Source organism: Hermetia illucens, chromosome 3, assembly GCF_905115235.1.
Source record: "Hermetia illucens chromosome 3, iHerIll2.2.curated.20191125, whole genome shotgun sequence".
NCBI classification, from domain to species: Eukaryota; Metazoa; Arthropoda; class Insecta; order Diptera; family Stratiomyidae; genus Hermetia; species Hermetia illucens.
In genome coordinates, this window is record NC_051851.1 from 3,926,452 (window position 1) to 3,943,575 (window position 17,124).

A 17,124-nucleotide genomic window follows, 5' to 3' on the forward strand; every position below is an offset into this window, starting at 1 on the left:
AACCTCAACGAAAGATTTTTTTAAACCTCACCAAGAAGAGCTTCTGGATGGTGTGCGATTACAAGCCAAACTATCACTTGGGGCAGCTAGATATATCTATGGACACTGTCTGTAGATTCTGCGAGAAGAGTGATAAAATCTCCACATATGCTCGGAGACCGTGTCCGGCACTACTAGGCAAGTAAGTTCAGACATCTGGGAGAGTACTTAATACCAGATGCCAAGTTGAAATACTTGGAAGTAGCATAATAAAGTTCCTGTCGGTTATAGCTTTAACATATTAACCGTTTTCTTGGCCGGTTACTTTGCTTGTTGATCCTCTGAGCTTCCAGGTGTCTGTCATGATCTTTTATCGCTATATTCCTGTAAATATTATTGTTCAACAATGTTACTTTTTTGTTTTAAGATTTGCATTTAGTTCCAGGTATAGAACACGATTCGTTGCTTCTTTCTTTTTTGCAGTCTTCTCAGAACTCATTATCGCCTATTGAGGTACCCTTGCAGAGTGGTCGCCACTTGCATTTAAGGTAGACTACTTGTGAAATAGCGGATAAAGAATGAATATAAGATCGCTTCGTGTTTGAATTATTGAAGCACCCCATTTTGACAGGGCAGCTCGTTTCGTATGTATTTTCAGCATATGGCTCAAAACCAATAAATTTCCTGAAACTACAGCCTAATTCAAGCCATACGATAATATTGGCCTAAGTTCGATGCACCTACACGACAAATCATCCTTAAAACGTTAGCGGTCATACAACTAAAACTATTTGGGATCAGCAAAGACTCTCCGATTCTCCATCATTAACAAAGATTGTCCCAAGTTGGTTGAAATAATGGATATAAGAGGCTATGAATGTGGAGGTCCTGCACTCTCCACGAATAAGTAAACAAGAGGATCAGTATAAAATCAGCAAACTAACCACCTTATAAGTGGAAAGTCAAGTACGAAATTCAGAGTCTATAGCTAATCGAAGATAGGCCCCGCCTTTTTTAATGCTGTCCTATTTTTCACGGTGTCAACGGTCTCAAAGTTTTATTCTCCTATCCTTATTCTTCTTCGTGTTTGACCAGTGCGATTTGATGTTGTTGGTGGATTCGTCTTCGGTGCTGACGTTGCCACCATATATTTTGTCTTGCCTTCATTGATGTGCAGCCCAAGATTTCGCACCAAGCGCCGCCTGCTCGATCTGGATGAAGGCAGTTTCTACGTCTCGGGTGGTTCTTCCCATGATGTCGATATCGTCAGCATAGGCCAGTAGTTGGGTGGACTTGAAGAGGATCATACCTCTTGCATTTACCTCAGCATCACGGATCACTTTCTCGAGGGCCAGGTTAAAGAGGACGCATGATAGCGCATCCCCTTGTCGTAGACCGTTGTTGATGTCGAATGGTCTTGAGAGTGATCCTGCTGTCAGAGTCAGCCTAGTCAGTCTTATTAATTTCGTCGGGATACTGAATTCTCTCATGGCCGTGTACAGTTTTACCTTGGCTATGCTATCATAGGCGGCTTTAAAGTCGATGAACAGATGGTGCAACTGTTGTCCATATTCCAACAGTTTTTCCATCGCTTGCCGCAGAGAGAAAATCTGATCTGTCGCTGATTTGCCTAGAGTGAAACCTCTTTGGTATGGGCCAATGATGTTCTGGGCGTATGGGGCTATCCGGCCTAGCAAGATAGTGGAGAATATCTTATAGATGGTACTCAGCAACGTGATACCTCTATAATTGCTGCACTGTGTGATATCTCCCTTTTTATGTATGCGACAGATAATGCCTCGTTGCCAATCGTCAGGCATTGATTCGCTGTCCCATACCTTGAGCACAAGTTGATGAACCACTTGGTGTAACTGGTCGCCTCCATATTTAACCAATTCGGCTGTAATTCCATCGGCTCCTGGCGAGTTATGATTTTTTAGCCGATGAATTGCACGGACTGTTTCTCCTAAACTTGGTGGTGGCAGTATTTGTCCGTCGTCTTCAGTTGGCGGGACCTCCAACTCGCCGATGTTCTGATTGTTCAGTAGCTCATCAAAGTACTCATAGGTCATAGAAATGACCAAGACAAATCTCTTTGAAACCATAATTTTAAAGGACGACATTGGAATATTGACGTTTCAAGAGCTCTGGTTCTAGTGTTTGCCTGCGGTAAATCTTCGATCCACAAGGATGAATTATGTAGCAAATTTGGAATACCTTTCTAAACTTAATTGGAAGTACGTCTATTAGCGTTTCTTATTGGAGATCTGGTAGCCATCCATTGGAGCCCGAGAACGTTCGCAAAGCAGCCGGAACCTAGTGCTGCTTCCCAGGAGACAACGTCCAGATCCCGCAAGAGCGTAATAATTCCAGGAAATTCCGAGTGCAGTAAGAATCAGACTATACAACGTCAGAGCTAAAGACAGAACAACATCACTCCCATACTATGCGCAAGCCCTCTAACCTCAACTTCCGTAAGAGCAACTTTGAGGATTTAAACTTAGCTTTGGCGCCAATCAAGTGGTCTCCCATTCTCTCACGATTTACCTGTGACCGTCGGATCAACAGCTGCAAGACATTTATATACCTCATACAAGAACCGTGGGTTGTTGGTGGGGCAGTCAGGGGCCTAAACTTCCAACATGCTGACCTATTGTATGCCAATGGAAGCGATCGACCTCGCACCTGCATGGTAGTCTCCAAAGACTTCCAGGCTAACCTGGTTAACGACCTATGTGATGGCGACACCACATCGGCTAAGCTAACCGTAAAAAGTCAACAGGGAGATAAAGAGATACTATGGTGCTCTGCATATTTCCCCTACGACGCAGAAGACGTCCCCAGTGAAACATTCATCAGAGCTATCCAATATGCCAAAAGTAGAGGTATGGGGGTAATAGCAGGATGTGATGTCAACGCTCACCACATATGCTGGGGAAGTTCAAACATCAATGCAAGAGGATCGAGACTATTGGAGTATCTAGTAAGAACCGATTTACAGATCCTAAATGTGGGTAATGAACCTACTTTCTTCAACGTGATCAGGCGAGAGGTTATCGACATCACGGTGGCATCTCCTGACATCGCGGCTCTTATCGGAGAGTGGAGAGTATCAAACGATATCACACTCTCGGATCACAGACGCATTGATTTCGTTATGGGCATGGATCCACCTCCACCCACTCCATTTCGGAATCCGAGGAAGACAGATTGGGTAATGTATCAAACAGAATTGAGCGCCCGAATCACGATCCCTGGGAAGCGCATCAAATCCATTACTGGAATTGAGAAGACAACCCAGATGATCACAACTAGCATGAGAGAAGCTTTAGAAGAAAGTTGTCCACTCAAGATGCCAAAGAAGGGTAAAACACCATGGTGGAACTCGGATTTGGCAAAACAGAGGAGAACGACAAGGATGCTCCTTAATCGTGCTCTGAAGGGTGAATCAAGCACTAGCTGGAATCGCTATAAAGAGGCACAGAAGGCTCTAAAGAAGAGCATAAGATCGGCCAAACGATCATCTTGGAGACGCTTTTGCGAAGAGATTAACTCTCTTGAGGCAACCTCAAAGCTGAAGCGGATTCTGGTTAAAGAACGTAGCCAGAAACTGGGTTATTTACGTTTACAGAATGGGAAGTACACAGAAAGCGATGAAGAAACGGCAAATCATTTGCTTGAAGTACACTTCCCAGGCAGCATCCAAAATCTAATCTCGGGGCCAACAGGTGCATACAGCCCTCAACCGAGAGACTGGAATCTGGCATGCAAAGTAGTATCACTGGAGCGAGTGAAATGGGCATTTAGCTCGTTCCATAGATACAAGTCTGCAGGTCCGGATGGCATCATCCCTGCGCTAGTAATAGAAGGAATGGATGCCATGGGTCTACATATTCGGAATATATATCGCGCATGCCTAGCACACGCTTATATTCCAATTAAATGGCGTGATGTGAAGGTGTTGTTCATTCCCAAACCAGGAAAACCCACCTACACAGACGCAAAAAGCTTTCGACCGATCAGCCTAACGTCCTTTCTGCTAAAAGGACTAGAAAGACTAGTAGATCGGTTCATAAGGGACACACACATTCCTAAGTGGCCACTTCACCATAGGCAACACGCCTACCAGAAAGGCAAATCCACGGAGACAGCATTCCATGAACTTACGGCAAAAATTGAAAAGGCGATGTCCGAAAAGGAATACGCCTTAGGCGCATTCATGGACATCGAAGGTGCCTTCAATTATGCCTCATTCGCGGCAATTTGTGATGCGGCAAGACAGCATGGAATCGAACCGCTGCTAATCAGTTGGATCCTTCACATGCTACAGTGGAGAAAAATCCACATATCGGTCGGCCAGAAGTCTATTGAAGCAGGATGTCTCAGGGGCTGCCCACAGGGAGGGGTTCTCTCTCCACTGTTATGGCTCTTGGTGATGGATACCCTGCTGTGGCTCCTGGAGGACAAAAAAGTCTTCGCGCAAGCATTTCCGGACGACCTAGCCGTAATAATTACCGGCAAGTTTGCGGACACAGTATGTGACCGCTTGAATGCAACTCTGCATGTAATCCACAGCTGGTGCCTCCGCAATGGACTCACGGTGAACGCTAGGAAGACTGGACTAGTTATGTTCACTAGGAACGTCAGGTGGGGTAGCTATACGCTACCCACCTTAGCAGGGGCGGAAATCCAGCTGGCACAAACAGTCAAGTACTTAGGAGTACATTTCGACTCCAAGTTAACGTGGAAGCATCATATCCAGGAACAATATCAGAAATCCTGCAGATTGCTCTGGTGCTATAGGAATGCGATAGGTAAGACCTGGGGACTTTCACCTAAACGGATATACTGGATGTGTACATCCATAATAAAACCCATTGAATAGGCAACTTATGGGGATAGTACAATGGGCCTAATAATGGCCTGAGTGCTCGGGGCTGCGGCTCCCCCCAGTTAACTAAACTAATTAACTACCTGTGACCAAGCACTCCTCTCCTCTTATTCCATTCTATCTGACCTCCTTCCTAGTTACGTTCCTTCCTCCCACAAATTTCTGAGTTCCCACCCCTTATGGTTCACCACTGAAATCCATAAAAAACTTCGTCTGAAGCAAGCTGCAGGAAAAAAGTTTTTATCCACCGCAAGCCGTGCAGACTTTGGCCATTTCAGCGCTTTGCGATCTTCAGTTAAGTCTATTAAGGATTATCTGGACAGTATTGAAGTCGAATTGGCGCGTGGTAACTTGAAGCCTTTCTGGTATTATATCCGTAACGCCCGCAATGCCTCCCAGTCCCCTCTCATTTTTATCAAATTCTCTGGCTACACTGCTACCTCTGCTCAGCTATCCTATGATTTACTTTGCAATTACTTCTCCTCGATGTATAACTCATATCCCCCTTCTTCCTCTCTCCCCCTTCTGAGTATAGCTTGCTCGGAATCTCCAGCCATTCCTCTCTTTTCTCCCTCTTTGGTGGAGTACCTCATTGACAATCTTGATGCCAATGTCGCACTGGCCCCCGATGGTGTTTCCAATTTTTTTCTGATTAAAACCTCTAAGTGCATTTCCCTTTCTCTCTACATTACTTTCAATAAGAGCCTTGAAGAGTGTCATTTTTCCAGCTTGTAGAAAGAAATCCTTGTTTTTTTCCATACACCAAGGTGGTGACCATACTCTTGCTGAGTATTACCGCCCTAATTCGCTCCTCTCATCCTGCACCAAGATTCTTGAGAGGTACGTCAATGACTGGTTGACCACCCACTTCGGCCGCCTTATAGCTAAGGAGCAGCACGACTTCATAGAACGTCGATCTACTGCTACCAATCTTCTGTACTTCACCAATTTTGTGGCCAAATGCCTCAACTCTCAGCAGGAAGTCCATGTCGTTTACACAGACTTTTCTAAGGTCTTCGATTCCGTTAACCACGAGATACTTTTGTCCAAACTCGGCTTTCTCAACATTCCTCCATCACGTATTACATGGCTTGTCTCCTACCTCTATTTCCGATCCTGTAGCGTTTCTTTTGATGGTTGCACTTCTAGTCCTTTTTTCCTTCTCTGGTGTGTCACAAGGACATCTTTTATTTTTATTCTTTACTAACGACCTCTTCTCTATCCTCACTTGTCCTTGCTTGTTATACGCCGACCACCTCAAGCTGTTTTCCTCTGTTTCGTCCCCAATGGATTGCGCTCTCTGCAGGCAAATTTGGCCCATTGGTGCACAGTTAATAAGTTGGCTCTTGTGATGTATTACTTGCTTAAAACCTCTCCTTCTTCTTTCTTGTATTCTCTTGGTAGTTGCTCTCTGTCCTATCTGAACTCTATCCTCGACCTGGGCATAAATTTCGACGATAAACTCTGTTTTGACAGTCAGTAGTTCGATACCACCAACCGTGCTTCAAAAACGTAAGGTTTCATATTGCGTTCCAGTACTGATTTCACCTCGGCCCAATCGGGTATAATGCGCTTTAACTCCCTCGTGACAAGTATCCTTGAGTATTATTCCGTGATTTTGGTCCCCCTTCCATAATTGTGATTGCCTTGCCCTAGAGTAGATACAGCGCAAATTCACCCGGTCGCTCTTCTTCAAGATGAACTTCTCCCGTGTTGACTATCCCGCCTGCCTCCGTACCTTTCGTCTCCCTTACCCCCAACAACGTAGAATCTTCCTCGATCTTTGCACCCTCTTCAAACTCTCTAGCGACCTAATGGACTGCTCCGCTCCTACTGATATAGTTCTTTGTAACGCGTCATACAACACGCGTAACGCTGACATTTTCGATGTGTCCCTTTCGCGGAGCTCGTCTATTTCCATTCCCCGATCCCGAGACTATGTCGGAGTTATAATGCACTCCTTTTCGCAGTTTAGTTTTAAGTGTAAACTACGAACTTTGCTTTTTCCTCGTTTTGAGGGCAATATGTAATTGGATTTCTTTCTGTTTATTGTCCGTTTAATAAATAAATAAACCACTTGTCTGCTTGCGCCGCATTCGTGCTGAAATAAGTGAGCCCCGACGTTAGGATTCCGTCAGCATGTCGCGCGAAAGACGATGTACCGAGCAGCATGGACAATCAGCAATCAACTATGCAAGGACCGGCTCCATCGCAGTTTATGGCTGTCTCGTCGATGCACCTGCCCTCTTTCTGGAAGGCTAACCCGAAAGTATGGTTCGTGAGGATAGAACTGACCATCAACAAAAACTGAATTCGATCGGATACAAACAAATTCGACCATGTCGTCGCAGCGTTCGACGATGCAATAGTCCAGAAAGTAGAACACATTCCTTTAAATCCTCCGGAGGCAGGAAAATATGAGTACCTCAAGACGAAAGATTTAATACGCTTGGCCGACTCGGCAGACCAACAGCTATACAAGTTCTTCAACGAGCTCGAACTCGGAGACAACAAGTCGTCGCAGCCGACTCGGGGACAACAAGTCGGATGAGGACGTTGGCAGGATCCGCTGTATCCAACGACATCATCAGAATCAAGTGGTTCGATCTATTGCCAGCAGCCATGACCGCATGTGAAAAGTAGTCAAATCATCTCCCCTCGATGAACTGGCTTAATTGGCTGACGAGCTCGTCCACGGCTTTCCGTCCACCTCGGCAGTTAGCACGCCATCAATCGCTATCACCGCCGCAGTTTCGCCCCCACGGTCGAATCCTTGACCCAGGATATGGGAGCCATGCGCGTCTCGTTGGCTCAGCTTATCTCCCTCACTCGGAGGGAGGGAGAAAACCGACATCAAGGGCCCCCGGACGGCTCGAGTGGTTAGAGCGCTGGGCTACCGTAGTTGAAGGTCGCGGTTCAAATCTCACTGGTGGAAGTGGGATTTGTATCGTTATTTGACATCGGATACCAGTCGACTCAGCTGTCAATGAGTACCTGAGTCAAATCAGGGTAATAATCTTGGGCGAGCGCAATGCTGACCACATTGCCTCCTACAGTGTACAGTAGTATGCCTTTATGGTCTTCAATAAAGTGCTCTAACAAACTTCAAGGTCCTGATCCAATATAGATTGTTGCGCCAATAATTATTATTATTAAGGGCGGTCCACATCGAGATTTCGATCCAGACCACGCGAGAGGTCAGCAATGCGGAGCACAAATTTTGTTCGTTCTATCGCAACTACGACAGCCACGCACGCAACTGAAGGCCCCTGTGTTCCCTCCCCTCTCCTCTTCCAGAGAAATAACTAGCGCGGCCCCCAATCCAAGCGGCGGTGGTCGCACTACTTCAGCTTCCGCTGAAAACTACCTCTTCATTTAGTACAAGAATTTGCACGCCAAGTTTTTAGTTGATTCCGACTCCGTTCCCTCACTCGTTCCGAAGACGATTCTGAAGAGGAAGCGATCGCGCCAAACTCTTACGGTTACTGGAGTTAACTCCTCATCGGTTGCCACATACGCAGCTTATAACGTACGATTCAATTTACGTACGCCGTTATAGATCTAAAGACGACGTTCTAGCAAATCCCCATCGCTGAGGAAGACATACTGAAGACCGCCGTCACGACACCTTTTGGGTTTTTCGAGTTTACCCGATCTTCCCTGTGATTTGTTTCCGCAATTTCATAGCGTGCGAAGTTTTCCTTAATTGGTCTGTAATTCCAGCACTGACGATCGATTTCTTTTGTTAGCCTACACATGCCCTCCGTTGTGAGCTTTCTTAGCGCTTACACTTTTCAACATCTCTCCACTATATTATTGGCTCCTTGGTATCCTCAGGCTATCAAAATGAAGGATGCCACTAGGAAGAATGGAAACCTCAAAGGTTGTGCCTGTTAAAGATCTGAGCAAGGAGAGACATTGATTGAGGATGTGATACGTCACGGATCTTTCCCCTCGACCGCCGTTTTTGCGATTCCATGCGTACAATCCGACTCCTAATCCGATTTCGGTTTTTACTTTATGTATCGTTTCCACTAGATTCTCCGTTTGTTTTCCAGTTCCACTATTTGTTGGCACACCTTCACGGTCAATTTCGCTGCCTTCTAAGATTTTTGGGGTAGGACTCCCCTCTTCGCTACCTTGGACCTACTAAGATGATCTTCTGGGGATTGTTCAATCCATAAGTCATTACAAATGGCGCCCATCATTTGTTTGGTTCCGGATAAGTGGCTAGTGAAAGATAGCTTATTCCGACTCCCAATCCTCATTTTGTGGTTCGAAGAAAGAGACAACAAGGGGGCTGGGTCCCACGTACACTTGACTTCATTTTCTAAGTTCTTGAGTTACTTGACTTTTTCTGGGAGCAAGTGTTCCTGAGCCTTATTTCCAACCCATCTTATAGAGTTGTACTTCTCATTCCTTCGACAGTATACGTTAAGAACTTCTCAGTTCTTGTGTTCATCTTAGATGACTCCTATCAATAAGTCTCCGAATCGATGGACCTTTGCGGCTATACTTTGAAAGGTATTACCGTCCGAGCTTCTGAGGAGCGTCTTTTCCTTTCCCTACCTTTGTATGAAATTATTTATCAATTATTTGAAAAGTTTATATTTTTCTCCTTCATGCGGAGACTGTATCATTCCATCGTCAATGTTTCATTCAGAGCTTTGTTCTCAGGTGCCAAACGAGGAAAACTGAATTCTCCCATCCCGGTTTCTTGTGACCTGTTTTTTTTTTTGTATTCTGCCAAGGGGAGCAATTCGGTTGATATTTTCCGTTTGACAATGCATGGTATGCAAGAGTTCCCTAGCAAAGGACCGTGATCAAATTCCGGATTGAGATGACATTTTACCCACCTGTGAGTTCCATGGATTGTTTTTGGAGTCCAAAACTTAGGGAAAGAGAAATCGTCAAGGCGTTAATGGAATGGTTACTTTGTTTTTCCTTCTTATGAGTATTCTCATCATTTAAATTATTTGTGTCCATCAACCACTTTCTTTTTCGCGTGGAAGTTTTAACTCACCCAATTCATAAGTTGTAGTTTCTGTGTCTTTGCGGCAGATGTAGTCTTTCCTTCGCCTTTTCCAGAGACAATCTTAAAAAGAAATGCATCTCCTTCTATGTAATATTTTTCCCTTTTTAACACCCATTACCTTTCCCAATTTCCTTTTTCCCTCCCCGACATTCATTCACGTCACCCATTTAAAATTTTAAAAATTAATCAATTTATTTCATTTATCGAAACCTACAGCCTGTTACCTGTCCCTAAAATTTCTAAAACTCATGTACATATTTATATAAAAATTGTCAATTAGTATATAATAACAATGTTCGAATATTGAATGACCGATCAAAAGGGAACATTGACCTTGCATTCAAAATTAACAGTTGGTCTGGCTGAAGTGAATGAAAATGTATTTTTTGCATGAAATTGACCGGCTGATTAGAGGGACAGCTGATGAGCTCGACCGGGGGGAGAGGATTTGGACATTGACACTGGAGATGGGTGCTAGCCTTTGACAGTGGAGGACGCTTGGAAGATTTTTTCTATCGGGTGAAGAAGAGTTCGTCGAAGTTCCCATGTTTGGTTTATTTTCTAGGATCAAGTGTGGACCCACGCACCGGAAGAGACACGTTAATTTTGTGCAATGACACATGAGGGATAGAAGAGCTCAAAGGAATAAGCAATTTAATCAGCTTATGAGTGATGGAAAATTTCAATACACGTGGGAGTAAGTTGCTCTCCATTTGGTCCGGTCCAACAACAAGTGGTTGTGGACTTAGGATCCCTCACTTATCCTAAACAATTATTTTAGCTTTAGCCAGCTCAGGCTCAAATTATTGGTTTCTATTGGATATAATTCGCACCCTTGCCACTCACGGTCACGCTGCTCCCAGGGCAGAGGTGAGGCAGCGTCTGACGAGTTACCTCTGCCCTGGACGAAACCGTTTGTCTGATAATTTTTCAATACAAATTTGGGAACCTATAGCTAATCCAAGATAGACCCCAACTCTTTTAGTGTTGTCCTATTTTCCTCTTTGTAAAAGCTGCCGTTGAGTAATTATACCCATATCATATTATTATTAACGGTCGCATTTCACGCTTCTGCGTTATTTTTCGTTAGATTAGGTGCTTTGCCTCCAACCTTGAACAAACAGTTCACTAAAATCGTGGATCGTTATCGTGCATTTTTTTATCATCTCATTAATTAGCACGTATATGTTGTGAATTATTTCCAGTGCTAAATACCATGTTAGAAACACAATTTAATAATAAAATAACGAAAGTTCTAATCTTCGGTAAAAATTGAACGCAATAAATTCAATTTTGTCACCAGAAACATAAAAATGACCCATAAAATTGACTGTGTTGTAGATAAAACACTTTTTCCCCCAAAGGTATAATTTATTGCGACGATGTGACGTTGATAAAAATGAGAATTTAGTTTTTGAGGAAAATATATTTTTATCATAGTTTGACCATGTTTTTAATTCACAGCGAAATGCCATGGAGACTTTAAAATATATGTTGCCCTACTTATGTGTTTAGAACTGATAAAGAAGTAATAGCAAGGTTACCAGAAGCCAGTGATAAAAATACTTTGGCATTAATTGGCATTATCTATCTTATGTTTGGCTTTATTTCTCCCATGGGATCATTAAAACAAACTTATCTTCATTAATTGCAACATAAATAGTAACAATGCTCCTATCTATGACCGCGATCAGATTATTTTTTTTTCATTTTTTTTTTCGCTATTATTATTTTCTTTTTGATTAGTCGAAAATTATGTTTCTAAATTTTACAAACAGATGAGGTGTAGTTGGGAATAATTTCTGTGTTCAAGCACTGAAAGGAGACTTTCCTAAATCTGACCTTCACGAAACCTGAGGCTAAGGGTCTCGTTTTTCTCATTTCAATATTTTGGACAAAGTTTAAGAGGGACCTGTAATTGGTAGTGGAGCGATAAAAAGTTCCAGAAATTATCATGGATAAATACCACGTAAATCAATATGATTAAATTTTATCAAAAACTTTTTGAAGATGCCAAATTTATAAAAGTCGTTTAGACTGAACTGATGACCGCGAACAAAAGAACTGTCGGTAAATTCGCGTTACGAAAGGTCCTCGTCTAGTGATTGAGACTATTAATTGCTTGTAGTGTCCGCGGCTTAGCGACATTCGTCTTTTCCAGGATCAATTTGACCAAATAATGTGTAGTAGTCCATTTATCTTCACATTTATGTCTGCCTTTTTAGTTTTCTCCATTGTCCCTCTCTATTTCACAATTCCTATCCCGTCCTACATTTAAATACAATATTTAATATTTTAAATAATTATTTTTTTTTCTTATTTTTTTTTTTTACAATCCAACAACTGGTCTCTTTCCCTTAAATTTCATAGTTCAATTTTAATTAAATTCAAATTTTAATCAAATGCAATTCATTCAAGACAACAATATACGCCGCCGCTGACTCTGTGCCCAGCATGGACTTTTAAGTTCAAGGCCATGGACCGGGAGCGAAAATTAGCAGGACCGGGACCGGCTGATCGATTGTCAGCGAAACAGCTGGACCGGCGAGTGGTTGGTTGAAGGGAATCAACCGTTTTGTAGTTAGTGCATCGGAAATTGTCGAGATCCTTAGATCTGAAACAAATTTTGATAAAATATCGGGCGATGGTGAATTCATTATATAAACCTCAGAATTTTCAAATTTTATTTTATATAATTGAGGAATACCCAATGGTGTGCATAAAAAGTGAACAAAGAATACATTCTCACATCTTTACCAAAAAGCGAGAATTGATGAGTTAGAGGATGCTCTCTTTTTCTTCGTGAGAGTTTTTATTTCTCCGACATTAAGGGCATTGGTATCCTTATCCGAGGAACATTGGACATGACGTGAGCTTCGGTGTTCGGAGTGGCATCGGATCGGAGGAGTCCAGAGGGTGTGGAAAGGATAACGCAGTGCAAGCGATCGCAATCAAATTCCTCACAAATCGGAAATTTACAGGACGACCAACATTCCCATAAAATGAAAGAGGTTCCAGAAGTTGATGAAGTCCTCCGTATCATCGCTAATTTCCAAAAAACCACTAGTTCAACGTTTGTTCCGAACCCGTGAGTAAGTTTCAGAGTTTTTGTTGTGTTGTGTTTAAATGTGGTACCGATTAATCTGACTGCAGAAGACCTTCAGATTTATGAATCAAATTGCAAATATGGATTAGTGAATTAGACTGCGCTGTCCTCACTGTTGGATATGGATTTATTATTGGAGAATATTGAGTTGATTATTCATCCACGATTATAGAAAAAAGTTACAACTGCAATCATTTTTCTTTTCCTTGCCATTGAACATACTCTTTTGCGAAAGAAACTTCAGATTTTGGTATAGTGATCTTCACCTTTGGGGCCCTAAAGTGGAGAGCCTAAACTCGTGCACGTTTCTTCTTTTTTTGTGTCTAATTTTTTTATTTATCATTTTTGTTTATTATTTTATTATCTAATATCCCTCTAAATCCTTGAATTTTGGTTTTGTTTCCTTTTATTTGTTTACTATTTTTTCTTTTTCTTTTTTTTTATTATTTTACTAATTAATTTTGGCCTTCCTTCCTTTAATTTATCATTTTATATTTTCAGTATGATTTTTATAAAATTATACTTTATAATGAATTAGATCTATACACTTCTGCTTTGGGGACTTCTTTTACTCCTTTTCCGCTCTAGCCTCGCAAAAACTCATTTAGTCCAAAGGGACATCTTCCAACATCATGGCCTGAGGATGTCAAAGTAGGGTGAGAATCTCAGAGGCCGCGCCTGATAATATAATATATCTGAGGCAGGGGGATCAGTGATTGAGATTGTGTTCCGTCGTGGATCTTCCTTTTCGATTGCAGCACTCGGGTCCAGAGTTCCGCGTGTCGGCACGCGCGGTCGAGCCGTCTTTTTTAAGGTTTTGTTTGTAAAACAAAACCTTATTAAAATCGGTTTACTGTCTGTCTGTCTGTCTGTCCGTCACACGCATTTTTCTCGGAGACGGTTGTAGCGATTGGCACCAAATTTGGTAGAAAGGTGGGAACTGTGAAAGCTCACGCATATAGTGAGTTACATCCTTTTACGTCGAATTTAAGGGGGGTCCCCATACATGCAAAGGGAGGGTGTAAATTTTTTTTTCATCAAATATAGTCATGTGGGGTATCAAATTAGAGGTCTCGATTAGTACTTTTCGAAGCCAGTCTTAGTTTTGACATTTGTTGAAAAGGTGGGGGGTGCGGGGGGTTGAAATTGGTCATTTTTTTAACGAACCCATTCTCAGAAACTACCCAACCGAAAAATCTGAAAAAAATCAGGGGGCTGTCACTATATAGTGCCTAGGCTCCGAAATACCCTCCATACCGATGCCTGTTCAAGTAAAGTTAATAATAGTACATTACTATAATTTTTAGTAATTGACAGGAAAACCCCCCTTAAGTTCACCCTAGAATCACAAAATTATGCAACAAGATAGACTACAGCATAGAGCATGATCCTGCCAAATTTGGTGAAAATCGCACTATTACTAACAAAGTAATACTAAGTCAAAGCTGTCGCTTCTCTGTAAGTTCCAGATTATGAATGTCAATATCACTTGAAAGCGGCTATTTTCACATAATATATGCATATTTTACGTGCTACATACTAATGGGACAAATGCACACCCAAATCTCTTCATAAAAGAAATAAACAAAATCTTTCATACCTGAAGCGTCTAGCTTCCGGTTTCCCGACTTGGGTTTGTGTGGTGGACAACTTGCATTCTACATTGCAAGCTGGCTTGACCCGTGACTATCCGCCAATGACCATTCTCTTATTAAGTATTCTCGTTTCGAGATGTCCACGAACTTCAACTGCTGTTACTCTCTTATAAGGTCCTCCCACTCACAGTACAGGTCCTTGTCATCTACAAGCACGTTTCAGTTGCGTTCTGGCTAAAGGCTCATTCTATCATTTGTTGCTATCACTATCTGTCATAAAGCTAGTGTAGCAATCTTTGATGCATATCTGGTTTACCATATTACTACCAGATATTCATATTGTAGAGTGTAATTGCACAGTATTTATATTTGATGCTGGTTAAATTGTTTTCATTCGCTAAGAATATTAAACTCAGAGCGTCAAGCGTATGAGGGTGACCATTATCAACACAGGGCTTTCCATCAAATGATTTATTTAAATCGCTTTCTAGAAAATAGAGGCCAATGGAATTTTTAGCTATATTACACGGAGCTGTCGTGCACTCGTCGCTCCTCACATCTTTTTCTTTTTCTTCAGCCTTCAGTTCACAAGCGGAGTCGGCTCGTGATGATCGGTTTCGTCATTTTATTTTATCAAATGCCTCATCAGGATGTAATCGCGAGACCTTTAAATCCCCATCCAGTGTATCAAGCCACCATTGTTTTGGCCGGCTTTTTGGTTGCTTACCGTTGCTTTCGATGTTCTGATCAATACTGGTTGTTGAATTCTCGTTAGCGTGAATTACGTGACCACACCATCGAAAACGCCACTGTTGCAGTTTTTCCACGATCGGTGCAAACCCATATCGATCGCGGATATTCTCATTTCAGACGTAGTCAAAAGTGTCACGCCACCAGTGCAATGCAACATCTTCGTCCCCATTACCGCAAGACGCCGTTCATTGTCCTTTATAGTCGGCCAATACTCAGAACTATAGAGAGTGGCAGACGGACGACATTGCAGTAAATTTTAGATTTGGGACGGGCGCTGACACCTTGATCACAAAGAACACCAGTTGGGGAATGCCACTTCATCCAGGTTGCATTAATGCGTGAAACAATTTCATTCATTTCCATTGGCTATTTAAATCGCTGAGTTCTAGCAATGGAAGTAACCTGCCCTTCGAGGTACTTAAATCGCTCAGTTCTGGCAATGGCAGTAACCTGCCCAGAACTGAACGATTTCAATATCTCGGGTCAATGCTATAAGCCAATGGAGAACTACGTTATGCTCCTCACATAGGGAAACACAAAACCTTTTATACCTGAAGCGTCAAGCTTCCGGTTTCCCGACTTGTTCCATTTTTATTTTTCGGGTTTAGTTCATGGCTTGGTATTTCGCTAGGTGCACGCGAATCCCCTTGTTTGTATTTATCTTTCACAATATACTGCGGACTCATGCACCGTAAAATACACGTGAATTTCGTGAGGGATCGAAGTGCTCAAATGACCCCCCCCCCCAACATTACCGAGCCTGGCTTACACAGACGTGTGCATGCACGTGTCGACGGAGCATTTCGATAGAGCTTGAATATTTGCGGGTGGACCTTCACGATAAATTTCGCTATCTTTTTAGGATGTTGGGATAGCTCTTCCCTCTTTGTCGTGTCCGGCACTCAGGATTTTGACTATCTACAATCGAATTAAGTCATTGCACGCCTTTGACTACAACCAGCAAGCTAATAACAGGTCCGTAAAAAGCAATGTCACGAAGCTGGGCTCTTCGGATATTGAGGTTTTGTGCTCATCTTATGTCAGAAATTTTCTATGCACTATCCATTCCTACAGATATAGGTAAAAATTCAAAATATTCCTCGATATATCCAACTCCACCTTTCATATGACTTTACTTTATATGGTGATTACGTCAATCTTAGATTGCAATAAATTCACGTGGAATACAAAACTTCGAACTTTTATAACTTTGTTAATAATAGTCCCAGTAGTAGTAGTCCCTTCAAACTTTCTAAAATTGTGTGTTATATTGTTACTTAGAATGGTATCAAATTTTGTACTTCAAGGATGAACTAAAGGGGGGTTTTCAGATAAATTTCCAAAATATGGTGTTATGCTATTAACTTTATTTGAATAAATATCAGAATGAGATGAATTTTGAGGCCCACATTTTTTACAGGTGCACAACATTGTGAATTTTTTAAGATTTTTCGGTTTTGTAAGTTCTGAAAATTAGACCAGTTTTAAGAAGTACTAATCAGGCGTTTTTATGGGAAGCCCCCTTAAACTCAACAAACGGTAAAAGGATTCCCAGACAACACCTTCTCACCAAATTTCGTAACAATCGGTTCTGCTGTTTCCGAATAAATCGGGTGTTACAGACAACTAGGTAGACAGACACACAAAAGAGAAAAAGAAAGAACATCTCTTTTAGTCTACTCTATTCGAAGAGCGTCGGCCTTATCCACTAAGAGCAAAAAAATGGATTATAATCCGCAACGAATTACTGGAACTAGAGCAGTTC

The 17,124-nt window shown here is 42.2% G+C and overlaps 1 protein-coding gene across 2 annotated transcripts in view; it reads right to left on the reverse strand.

Annotated features, from left to right (window-relative positions):
- The window catches only part of LOC119652790 (adiponectin receptor protein), a 74,079-nt gene that overhangs the window by 8,731 nt on the left and 48,224 nt on the right, over positions 1 to 17,124 (reverse strand). The window lies entirely within an intron of this gene.